This window comes from Periplaneta americana, chromosome 4 (assembly GCF_040183065.1).
Source record: "Periplaneta americana isolate PAMFEO1 chromosome 4, P.americana_PAMFEO1_priV1, whole genome shotgun sequence".
NCBI lineage: Eukaryota > Metazoa > Arthropoda > Insecta > Blattodea > Blattidae > Periplaneta > Periplaneta americana.
In genome coordinates this window covers 179481856-179495854 of record NC_091120.1, presented here as the reverse complement: position 1 = coordinate 179495854, position 13999 = coordinate 179481856, and the positions used below count along the sequence as shown (strand labels likewise).

At 35.3% G+C, this 13999-nt stretch overlaps 1 non-coding gene across 1 annotated transcript; it reads left to right on the top strand.

Moving 5' to 3' along the window:
* Positions 1 to 3837: 3837 nt before the first annotated feature.
* On the top strand, positions 3838 to 3911 carry TRNAT-CGU (transfer RNA threonine (anticodon CGU)). Its single transcript has one exon. It is a non-coding gene; the product is annotated as a tRNA-Thr (tRNA).
* The last annotated feature ends 10088 nt before the right edge of the window (positions 3912 to 13999 follow it).

Here is a 13999-nt window from a genome sequence, read left to right as displayed (position 1 = left end):
AAAGTTTGTCCTATTTTATTTTACTTATTTATTTTTATTATTATTTTTTTTTATTTTCTATATTTCTCTTATTTAATATTGTATTATATAATTTCTGTAACTGTAATTTTAATTCTATTTCCTATTTTATTTTACATTCTCTTATAGGCCTATTAATATTATAGCTGAACTGCGACCGAACACGAGCATTGCTCATTCGGTCTCAAATTTTGTTAATACTACTGTATCTCCTTTTTTATATTGTTTGTATTATTTTATTTATATTTCTCTGTTTGTAATTATATTCTTCTGTATATTTAAATTTAAATAAATAAATAAATAAATAAATAAATAAATAAATAAATAAATAAATAAATAAATAAATAAATAAATAAATTTCTATAAATCGAGAAGCAAAATGCGACAAATGCGACTGTGGCTTAAACTCTGATTCGAAGTCATAAGACAAATCGTGTAAAGTTAAAATGAAACTTTATTACCAGGCTTCGAGATTTTGGACCCGATACAATAAGTGTACTGTGCATGTACTATAGGTTGTTGACTCGCTGCAGGTAGTGAAAGGTAGAGATGTGTTGAGGTAACAACGTTGCTATTTAGAGTAGAGTACGGTAGTATGGGGAAACACATGTACATTCTGAAAGTAAATATACATTACACAATGATGTCAAAAGAATGTGAAAAAGCATTTATTCTCCTGTCTTTTATAAGCATTTGTGTTTAATTATACACAGTGTTAATGGTGGAAATAAGCAAGTAGCAATTTTAATTTTTTTCATTTATCCTATTGGTCGTCTTTTGGAAGTGCAGTTACAGTACCGAATTGCAATGTACCTACTACAAGATACATTATCAGTGTCTCAAACGTAAATATTTTTCGGTTACCTGCCAAACACAGTTTGTACTGTGAAAAGCTGCGCTCTACGTCGCATGGCGTGATAGGAGCAAAACGAAAAAACCTAACATCATTGCAGTCTCTAAGAGACAGTCTTTTATTCTCGGGTGACTCTACGAGTATGTCCACTAATTTGTTGTTTATGTTACACAATGTTCCATAACCGTTATTTTTACATACAATTGATTTCCACTTCTGTTTTACAAGTTCAGTAACCGGTGTACTTGATGTCTCATTAATTCTCTGTGTCATTTTCTAAATTAATTTGAGGGCTTCCGGCATCTCTTGCTCTGACTTTTCTAACCGTGTAATAGTTTCAGACACTGTTTGTATGAAAACCAAATTATTCGTCAGAACCTTCAAATCCAGAGTGTTTTCCTTTGCGTATTTGTTGGCATTCATTCTACAGTACCCCCACCCACTGTACGCTTTACCACTATACTCAGTACGCCGTTATGCGGATTTCCTACTGAACTGCTCTATCGGGTCCGAAGTCTCGAAACCTGGTTATTACATAGCAAAGCCAAGAAGAGTACGTGTAATTCAAAGTCTATTAAAATACTACTAACAAAAGCGAATTACGTAAATTCAGAATTAATTTATATGCAACTAAATGTAATTTCGCCAGAATCTGTGCATAATTACGTGCAAACCAAAACCACGTATAACCACGTTACGTATAGACGAGATTATACTGTATTTTATCCCATATTGCATCAGTTTTCTCCCAGTTGACATTCCATTATGTTGCACAGGATCGGAATCGACAAAAGTCCATGGTTTTATTTTTATTGGAAACAAATAATTTTCAACTCGTCCTTGATGAAAACCGCAGCTTGTTGTAATGCTATGTAAACTGAACACACATGGTGGTCGAAAAAAAAAAGGGAGGGTTGAATGCGTGCATTTTCATGATTACTGAACCCTGTTTTTCATCCCTTAATGTGTATGTGTAGAATACATAGAAATATTGTATTGGGTATTTGTTTTTGTACAATCTCGTAGCTGGTGTAACCCGCCCCCCCCTCTCCCTCAGGAATGGGGTGTGTGCATTGCAGCGCAGATCTATATGCTGTTGATAACCAACGCCCTCCGTCTCTCTCTCTTCATCCCTTACCCACAAATAAATTTGTTACAAGAGTTACACTATTCGTAGCATAGGAAGAATCGATCCATATTATAATTAGCTCCAGTAACTGCTTGTTCGAACAACTAACGAAATTTATAGTACGGGAAAAAATTAAATCGGTAATAAAACCGGGCGAAACATACCCTTTATGTTCTGGTCACGCTCTGAAACAGAATTATGATGACCCTGGATGTGAATTTGAAACTTACATTTCACGTCTCTATGCAGTCGCGAACCGCCAGGAAATTGGCTTTTCAGAGGATCGGGTTTTGAAACTCGGAGATTTAAATTAAAATTTTAGGATTAATATTTGAGGAGAAACATTCGCTCCGGCGCCGGGGATCGAACCCTGGTCCTTGGTTCTACGTACCAAGCGCTCTGACCACTGGACTACACCGAATTCAATCAGGCTACAAAGGGAAAACACTGAAGGAGGCAGATTCGATCCGGTGCTAAAGATTGAATTCGGCGTAGCTCAGTGGTCAGAGCGCTTGGTACGTAGAACCAAGGACCCGGGTTCGATCCCCGGCGTTGGAGCGAATTTTTCTCCTCAAATATTTTTTTTTTTTACAAATTACAATTTATTTATTTACAATTTGCATTTGAAATTAATACATATGAATAGATACCCGAAATGAGCATATGCTCGTGCTCGGGTACAGTCCAGTAGTCTACATAAATTTTATAGGGATCAAATAATAATGCTGATGATAGAAATAATAGTAACACTAATAATAATAATAATAATAATAATAATAATAATAATAATAATAATAATAATAAGTGATAAAACGAAAATATTTACAATAATAAAATAAATACTAAGACGGATAAAATAAAATATAAAACCACTAGCGAGAGTTAACACAGCTTAAATAAGCATATAATAACCGGAAAAAATGACGAACTCGAAAATCAACAGAAAAGTTCGTTGTAACGCAGACGACAGCAACCGCCGTATTGACATTGTGTTGTGCATTAATGGTAGTAGGGGGAAGCCGAAAGTCTACGTAACTGCCGTTCTCTTCGAATCTTCTCGTACAATCATGGGAAGTTAATGCTGCAAAAACAAAATGTCTAAGAGTCAAACTGTTCATTATTACCAGGATAAAAAGAAATAATACTGAAATATAATAATCTAGTTTCAGTTATAGATCTCCCCTTTTATGCAAGAGGTGTCATATCAAAATATTTTATGAATGGCGGGGAAAATATAAATTTCAAGAACTCTCTAGTGACAAGAGATAGTGACAAGTACAATCAAGTGTATCTGTGGCGATGCTAAGAAATCATTTGTTGGAGATATACACTGTTATTAATTAAGAAAATGATCTACAGTATTTACATTTATTACAATGTTTTATATTATAGGTTACCTGCATCAGATAAATACAATAAAAATTAGGACCATATAATGCTAGTAACACTTAAAAAAATAAAATTGATCAAATATCATACAAACATTTTCACTTTATTTTTAAACTTAAGAATGTGTAAATTGCTTAGGTCTGGATTATTTTTCAATACTGAATTGTATAGTCTTGGTCCATAATTCCTACTGTGTCTTAATCCAGGTGTAGTATGGCATATTAATTGTCAACATTACAGAGATTATTCTGTAGGGCAAATTAATAAATCTATAATATTCTCATAGCTACCAGTGCATCATAACTGCGGAATCCCGGCCAAATAAGTCACTCAACTGAGTGCGCTCCTAGTATAATGGCAGTTAGTCAACATATATGCCTAACTTGGAGTCAGGCCACAAAGGGAAAACACTGAAGGAGGAAGATTCGATCCGGTGCTGTGGATTGAATTCGGCGTAGCTCAGTGGTCAGAGCGCTTGGTACGTAGAACCAAGGACCCCGGGTTCGATCCCCGGCGCCGGAGCGAATTTTTCTCCTCAAATATTAATTGTCAACATTACAGAGATAATTCTGTAGGACAAATTAATAAATCCATAATAAAATTTTAGGAGTACAATAATACAAGCTGATCCGTTTGGGTATGGATAAAATAAAAACACCGTAAAACATTTACTACTGAACTTTATTTGTTGAAACTTTGTGCATAAACACTGAAAGATGGGAGATTCCTCAGAGCTCAACATGACCCGATTGCACAACTCATAACGGTGATGCAATTCAGCCCATGTCCGTTGTAACATAAGAGGGGTTATTTTTTGAAAAGCTTGAGTAATTTTTCCTCTCAGATCATCGATGTTCCTGGGTTTCTGTGAATAGACAATGTCTTTAACAAAACCCCACACGAAGAAGTCAGGAGGAGTTAGATCTGGGGAGTTTGGGGGCCAAGCCAAGAGGTAGCTGCTTCTCGTACTGACTTTCGCCTGTGACCTCTTGCATGTTTTTTTAAACACAGAACCTGTTTCTACAAATTTTCGATACCACATTATGGAATCGTATTTAGATACATTACGCACACCATACTCACGTCGAAATTCCCTTTTGAACTCTTTTAACACTCTCAAATTTAGCATACCAAAGAACGCATTGTGCCCGATGTTGATTTGTAGTAGCCATTTTAATCATCTACGATTTTCATTTGTCCTTTCAGATTATGCATTGTTGATTGTAATATATGGAAACACCATCTTTCAATCATAACATAACCAGCAAGAAATTTTTCCTACTATCATAATAGCTTTATAATAATAAATTAATATTATCCATACCCAAACGGATCAAAGTGTAGTGTTAGGGGATAATTTCTTCGGGTAATCCCATTATCTCTTCTAGAAATCTATTAAATTGTCAATCGAGCAAGAGATAGCTGCTTCTCGTACTGGGTTTCGACTGCGACCTCCTGCATGTTTTTTTTTAACACAGAACCTGTTTCTACAAATGTTCGATACCACAACATTACGGAATCGTATTTAGGTACATTACGCACACCATACTCACGTCGAAATTCCCTTTGAACTCTTTTAACACTCTCAAATTCAGCATACCAAAGAACACATTGTGCCCGCTGTTGGTTTGTAGTTGCCATTTTAATCATCTACGGTTTTCATTTGTTCTTTCAGATTATGCATTGTTGACAGTCATATATGGAAACACCCATCTTTCAATCATAATATAAGACAATTTCCCTACTATCATAATAGCTTTATTTACTTACTTACTGGCTTTTAAGGAACCCGGAGGTTCATTGCCACCCTCACATAAGCCCGCCATTGGTCCCAATCCTGAGCAAGATTAATCCATTCGCTATCATTATAACCCACCTCCCTTAAATCCATTTTAATATTATCTTCCCATCTACGTCTCGGCCTCCCTAAAGGTCTTTTTCCCTCCGGCCTCCCAACTAACACACTATATGCTTTTCTGGATTCGCCCATACGTGCTACATGCTCTGCCCATCTCAAACGACTGGATTTAATGTTCCTAATTACGTCAGGTGAAGAATACAATGCGTGCAGTTCTGTGTTGTGTAACTTTCTCCATTCTCCTGTAACTTCATCCCTCTTAGCCCCAAATATTTTTCCTAAGCACCTTATTCTCAAACACCCTTAATCTCTCAAAGTGAGAGTGCAAGTTTCATAACCATACAGAACAACCGGTAATGTAACTGTTTTATAAATTCTAACTTTCAGATTTTTCGACAGCAGACTGGATGATAAAAGTTTCTCAACCGAATAATAACAGGTATTTCCCATATTTATTCTGTGTTTAATTTCCTCCCGAGTATCATTTATATTTGTTACTGTTGCTCCCAGATATTTGAACTTCTCCACCTCTTCAAAAGATAAATCTCCAATTTTTATATTTCCATTTCGTACAATATTCTCGTCACGAGACATGATCATATACTTTGTCTTTTCGGGATTTACTTCCAAACCTATCCCTTTACTTGCTTCAAGTAAAATTCCCTTGTTTTCCCTAATCGTTTGTGGACATAATAAATATTTTGTATTCGATAGATATTGGAGAAAAAATGGAAGTATAAGGGTACAGTGCACTAGTTCTTCATAGATTTAAAAAAGGCATATGACTCGGTTAAGAGAGAAGTTTTATATGATATTCTTATTGAATTTGGTATTCCCAAGAAACTAGTTCGATTAATTAAAATGTGTCTCAGTGAAACGTACAGCAGAGTTCGTGTAGGTCAGTTTCTGTCAGATGCGTTTCCAATTCACTGTGGGGTAAAGCAAGGAGATGCACTATCACCTTTACTTTTTAACTTTGCTCTAGAGTATGCCATTAGGAAAGTCCAGGATAACAGAGAGAGCTTGGAATTCAACGGGTTACATATTAGCTTTATAATGATAAATTAATATTATCCATACCCAAACGGATCAAACTGTAGTGTTAGGGGATATTTTCTTCGGGTAACCCCATTTTCTTTTCTAGAATTCTACCAAATTGTCATTCATTCATAGTTTTCTGTCCAAGGGCAGGTCTTTTACTGCAAACCCAGCATTCTCTAATCTTTCATATTTTCCGCCTTTGTCTTAGTCTCCGCATACAATCCATGTACTGTTCCTTCACTGATGTTTTAGCCAGTGGAAAGGGGTAGATTTGTACAGGTTGCAGCCAGTGAAGCGTATCGATACGCGACACTTAACAGGCAACCAGGCGCTGTCGCAGCACGATATTTGAAGAATAGGCTTACCACAGTCTACTATACACAGTCACGAAGCTTGAGTTTTGAGGGTGCTAGAAACAATAGACTGTGACGGTACTATTTTGCATTGCCTGTAATGAGGCGATATTAGCGATCCTAGTGGTGAGCAACTATCTAATGTTTGCATATTTACTACGTATTGAGCTTCGCGACTGTATATACTAGACTGTGGGCTTACTAAGTTTCGTGTTGGGGTTAAACATTAAAGCGTAAACCTGTTGTTTTCATGTGGCGTCCTGTGGAGTCTGTGTCTTGAAACATTGATAGTAGAGATGGGATAAACTGTTCTTTTTAAGAAACAGTTTCGACTGTAACTGTTTCATGAACGAAACTGTTCCAAAATAACAGTTTCAAAGAAACAGTTTCATAAGAATATGTTTACAACATCAGTGCCAACTGTTCCAACTGTTTCAACCTCTCATCTGCTTCGGGAACATGTTTCAAAGACCTTGAATGGTCTTTAAATCACTTGTTGAGCGTATTATGACAACGAAAGTCATTTTTCGTTGGTTACTGTTAAGGGTACAGTAAATATCTACAATTCAAAATAAATCGATTTTAGTAAAAATAACTCATATAACCCTAGGAGAGTTTAATAACGATGACATTAGCTGATGATATTTTTCGGGGTATATTAATAATTAACACTATGTTTGGGCACCATGAACATATTCTCCACCAATGGACAGCTAATAATTAATATCAGATTTATTAGAGAATTTGATTCGTACAATTAAATTGCGCGATCCTACATAGGCTACTGTTGCACGAAGGCCGTGTTTAACATGGATATTATTATATCTAATTTCGATTGGAGGTCAATGATAGCGCTACACGTGGTCTTTGCAGACAACAAAGAAGAGGAAAACTGTTTAGAAATTGAACTGTTTATCTCTTGGAACCATGTGGGACGTTGAAGTTATCACTGGGCAGTGTAACTCTGTTTAGAAAAGTTGGAACAGGTTATATCACGAAACTGTTCCCTATCGTATTTTTACCCACCTCTAATTGACGGTGATAATGAAAATGAACGTTGTGTATCACCAATTGGATGTAGTAAATCCATACATACACAGTCAGCTAAAATTATAAAAATCTTGGGTTATATTAATATTTTAAGGAAAGAGGAGGACAATGCCATGATCTAATTGCAAAGACCATAGCTGCGACAGAATCAATGTGATTACTAGTCAAGAAGGCTTTATTTATTGTTTCATTTTTATTAAACCAGTTGCATTTCACTTCAATTAACAATGTATTATATTAAATAATCTCTGATACGTGACAATCCATACTCTCATACAGCAGAAGCTATAATATAACTTATAAACAAGATATGTGATAGAAAATTTTAAATTAAGGATGATAAAGTAAACCTGAATCATTAAAAAAATACAATTATTGAAAATACAATGTTGGCAAACAAAGAAACAAATGCTAGAGACATGATAAAAACAAACAAATGCTAGGGAGATGATAAAAACAAACAAGGTGATAAAAACAAATGCTAGGGAGGTGATGAAAATTGTAGGATAAGCAGCCATGATTGGTTGAAACAGGTCGTTCTGTACTTTATTGATTAAAAGTAGTATGACGTAGTAAAAGTGTAATGGTCACTATAAAAGGTTGCAGTTGTCAGCACTGTACGGTGTATTTACTTGTACATGACCAACTCAGACGAAACTTGTAAAAGGTTTCTGAAATGATGGAAAAGACTAAGGAATTTGTAAAATTTTTTTGTTGAATGTAATTTGGATGTTATATAGAAAGTATTCCAGTTTGCTTGTTATAGCAGAGGTGTATTTATCTTGGTACAGCAGCCTGTAGACTACTGGGTGTTCAGTTCAAAATGTGTCATGGCTCGCTGTATGCCGTCATGTGGCTAGCCGATGAGCCTAGAGAATTCAATCTTCCTACACTTCCGCAGGTGTGTATAACCTATGAGGCAGAGAAGTTGCCTAGCAAGTACGGCGTTCATTCTGAAGAGTACGTACCGATACGTACGGTAACGCCGGTAGTGGCAGGAATGTGAACTGTTTGGAAATACGTACTGTCGGGATATGGGGAGAGGGTTAAGACGATTACTTACGTATTTGTTGACATAAACTTCGACGGTCAACATGGACACGGAGCATTTGATTTGTGTTGTGGAATGTTACCGTACGCAACCGATGATAACAAATACCCTGCGTACGACTTGCCGGCGCAAAACACAGTTCGAAAGAGGTTATGGTAGCACACAGACCGTACAGACCGCCATCTGTTGCTACGACGTTCAAGTTATACCGTAAACGTTCTCAAGTTCAGATTGAAGAACGCCTTAAATAATAGGCAACTTCTCTAACATATAAGCTGAAACTCGCTTCAAATCGGTGACCCAACAACAGTGACGTCATGACACATTTTGAAATGAACACCCAGTAGTTCATCGGAACTTTACATCGAGATGTGCGTGCAAAGTTATGCTATGTCCAGGCTTGAATATAAACTTTACAAGAAGATGCGTCAGTATCCTCTCATGTCGGATATTTCTTCGTTATCAAGATATTAAAATGTTCATTCTCTTTTCTTTAAAATTGAATATTTTGACATAAGAAATTGTTGTTCAATGCCATCGATATTCAATAAAGGAGCAAAGGAAAAAATAATAATGAACAATATAACACATAAGAGTAAACTGTATTAAATTGTTTCAGGGTCAGTCAAATTCATGAACCTTATAAATAAGAACTAATTTCTTAAAAATCTGAATATCACAATAACATCCAATCGAGAATACAGACATTTCACTCAATCCTACGAATCCTCTTTAAGTTTTCTAAAACTCTTATCATGGTATTGATCTCTGTGCTATTGAACATGTACAGTACTAACACAGGTAGGAATATTTTTTGATATTTAGGAATACAAATCCGTATTTCTCGTCGTTAAATACAAGCCGTGGTGTTTGATCATGAAAGAGGGGATTGTGCATCTGTTGACTGGTACATCATTTGTGTAACCATGTCATAATCCAAGCTACAAACAAATACTAAGCTATCTGCTATGACGTATGATTTGTGACAAATGAATCGGAGTCTGTGGCGCTCTGTTGTTTTTCCCTTTTGCCCCGAACCACCTGAGACCATTCATTTCTAGTCTGTTCTGGAGCCCCGTTCCTGTAGATGACTAACACGGGATTTTATAGAGCCACTGCATTTGCCAAGATTTTAAAATAGGTCAAAGCTGCTAACGGAATTAATTATACTCGTGATTTGCTCCTTAGTAGGTTTTTCTCGGACTACGACAATGCTATAAATATAAACACTTTTTCTAAAGTATTGCACATTTGCAATTAAAATTGAATGATGAGATTTTTTACAATAGCTTAGACACTTGAAACCTTGTATTTAAAAAGGAATACTGTTATACTGGGTGTTCAGTTCAAAGTGTGTCATGGTTCGCTGTATGCCGTCATGTGGCTAGTCGATGAGCCTAGAGAATTCAATCTTCCTACACTTCCGCAGAGGTGTATTACTTATGTGCCAGAGAAGTTGCCTAGCAAGTACGGCGTTCATTCAGAAGAGTACTTACCGATACGTACGGTAACGCCGGTAGTGGCAGGAATGTGAACTGTTTCGAAACATGTACTGAGGTGAGTTTTTTCTTACTGTCTGGATATGTCGAGAGGGTTAAGACGATTACTTACGTATTTGTTGACATTAACTTCGACGGTCAACATGGACACGGAGCATCTGATTTGTATTGTGGAATGTTGCCGCACGCAACCGATGATAACAAATACCCTGCGCACGACTTGCCCGCGCAAAACACAGTTCGAAAGAGGTTATGGTAGCACACAGACTTTACAGACCGCCATCTGTTGCTACCACGCGACGTTCAAGTTATACCGTACACGTTCTCAAGTTCAGATTGAACGCATTGATTAATAGGCAACTTCTCTGACACAAAAGCTGAAACTCGCTTCAAATCGCTGACTCATCAACAATGACGTCATGACACACTTTGAAATGAACACCCAGTAGAAACAAAGTAATTTTGATACTATTGTTGTGCGAGTAATGACGTCATCGAGGACATTTTTTAAAGTTTATTTATTCACTCTTTAACATTAAATGGTCATATCGCATGTGTAAGGTCTTTGGGTATGGGTCTAGGAATTCTCGTCACTGGAGATGTCGTTATACAGTACCTTCTTGCCACCGATTACATTTTAGTCATCGGCGTTCTCGTCATCGATTACATTTAATAGCTTATTAATATTTCATTGAAAAAATTAATGAGATTTAATTGTAAGATTGTTTCCTTGGTTACGTATATAAATATAATGAAATTTAAAAGTCATTGTAAGGTTGTTTCCGTGGTTAAGCATATAAGTATAATGAGATTTAAATGACATTGTAAAGTTGTTTCCGTGGTTACGCATATAAATATGAGATTTAAATGTCATTGTAAGGTTGTTTCCTTGGTACGCATATAAATAAAATGAGATTTAAATGTCAGTGTAAGGTTGTTTCCGTGGTTACGCATATAAATATAATGAGATTTAAATGTCATTATAAGGTTGTTTTCGTCGTTACGCATATAAATATAATGAGATTTAAATGTCATTGTAGGGTTGTTTCCTTGGTACCCATATAAATATAATGAGATTTAAATATCATTGTAAGGTTGTTTTCGTAGTTACGCATATAAATATGAGATTTAAATGCCATTATAAGATTGTTTTCGTGATTACGCATATAAGTAAAATGAGATTTAAACGTCATTGTAAGGTTGTTTTTGTGGTTACGCATATAAATATAATGAGATTTAAATGTCAATGTAAGGTTGTTTCCGTGATTACGCATATAAATATAATGAGATTTAAATGTCATTATAAGGTTGTTTTCGTCGTTACGCATATAAATATAATGAGATTTAAATGTCATTGTAAGGTTGTTTCCGTGGTTACGCATATACATATAATGAGATTTAAATGTCATTGTAAGGTTGTTTTCGTGGTTACGCATATAAGTGCAATGAGATTTAAATTTCATTGTAAGGTTGTTTTTGTGGTTACGCATATAAATATAATGAGATTTAAATTTCAATGTAAGTTTGTTTCCGTGGTTACGCATATAAATATAATGAGATTTAAATGTCATTGTAAGGTTGTTTTCGTGGTTACGCATATAAGTGCAATGAGATTTAAACGTCATTGTAAGGTTGTTTTTGTGGTTACGCATGTAAATATAATGAGATTTAAATGTCAATGTAAGGTTGTTTCCGTGGTCACGCATGTAAATATAATGAGATTTAAAAGTCATTGTAAGGTTGTTTCCGTGGTCACGCATGTAAATATAATGAGATTTAAATGTCATTGTAAGGTTGTTTCCGTGGTCACGCATGTAAATATAATGAGATTTAAATGTCATTGTAAGGTTGTTTCCGTGGTCACGCATGTAAATATAATGAGATTTAAATGTCATTGTAAGGTTGTTTCCGTGGTCACGCATGTAAATATAATGAGTTTAAATGTCATTGTAAGGTTGTTTCCGTGGTCACGCATATAAATATAATGAGATTTAAATGTCATTGTAAGGTTGTTTCCGTGGTTACGCATATAAATATAATGAGATTGAAATGTCATTGTAAGGTTGTTTCCGTGGTTACGCATATAAATGTAATGAGATTGAAATGTCATTGTAGGGTTGTTTCCGTGGTTACCCATATAAATATAATGAGATTTAAATGTCATTGTAAGGTTGTTTCCGTGGTTACGCATATAAATATAATGAGATTTAAATGTCATTGTAAGGTTGTTTCCGTGGTTACGCATATAAATATAATGAGATTTAAATGTCATTGTAAGGTTGTTTCCGTGGTCACGCATGTAAATATAATGAGATTTAAATGTCATTGTAAGGTTGTTTCCATGGTTACGCATATAAGTACAATGAGATTTAAATGTCTTTGTAGGGTTGTTTTTGTGGTTACGCATATAAATATAATGAGATTTAAATGTCATTGTAAGGTTGTTTCCGTGGTTACACATATAAATATAATGGGATTTAAATGTCATTGTAAGGTTGTTTCCGTGGTTACGCATATAAGTACAATGAGGTTTAAATGTCATTGTTAGGTTGTTTCCATGGTTACGCATATAAATATAATGAAATTTCAATGTCATTGTAGGGTTGTTTTCGTGGTTACGCATATAGACATACTGTAAGCATTTGGCAAACTAATTTTAGGTGTAAGGTGACGTTCTTACTTGTTTTAGTTGTCAAATTTATTGTATTGATGGAGCATCACGAAAGGGAATTTCGATTCAGTCGAAGTATTAGGGGCTTTGTGAAACTAATACATCAAGGGTATATGTATACCACATACAAAGTTCGAGATTCCGGTATTATTTGAACATGCGACCAGCGCAGAAGATGCAACCCTACAATAACCGTAACTCCAGATAAATCATCTGTAATTGAAGGCCCTTGTGAACATCCAAGTCAAGGTCCCAACTGGGAAAGAATTCTGTCCGAAAAGTACGAAGACAAAATTTGTCACCCGAGTCCCATATACCGTACATGAATTGCAAGATATTGATAATCAATATAAGATGACTGTAGACGGAAGTAGGTGGCATTTCAAATTGGAACAGGATGAAAAAAATGTTAATTTTTTCAATAGATTGCAGCTCAGAATGCTGCAATATAATGTATATTTTACTTGTCAAAATAAATAATTATTTTTAAGAAAATGTGTACTCGCAGCTGACTGAGAAATTTAATAGACGATAGATTTCAATAATTTTCGTCAATTTAACTTCATTCTCTATATTGTACGCTAATGTGCTGTAGACAGTACACTGCATAATGAATACGTCCGAATGGATAGCTCAGTTCGTGAGTAAAAACACTTATTGTTAGTACAGTACTATATTTTTATTAAAGAAAAACCTAATGAAAATTATCAAACTCAAAATCGCGATGTTTCCTAGTTTACGTAAATGGATGAACTACTTTTTTTCCCTCCTATACCTAGTAAAGTGATTTGTTTGTATTTTATGCCAGTATCATCGAACTCCAGTTGTGGAAGGGGGTAGCAAACGGTGTTTCCGGTTCTCAACTGTTAATGCAAAGGTATAGCCAGGTTAATATTAGAAATGTTAATAAAAATAAAATGATGTCCCTGTATAAAGACAGTGCGGAAAATAAATGTTAAAATATTATTTCAAATCATAAACATCTTTATAATTCCAACCATGTTCACAATAACAATCAGGAACAGCATAAACGTTTCACGCAATTACAAGGATTCGATGGGTCACCTGTCATTTGCTAAGGTTTTTC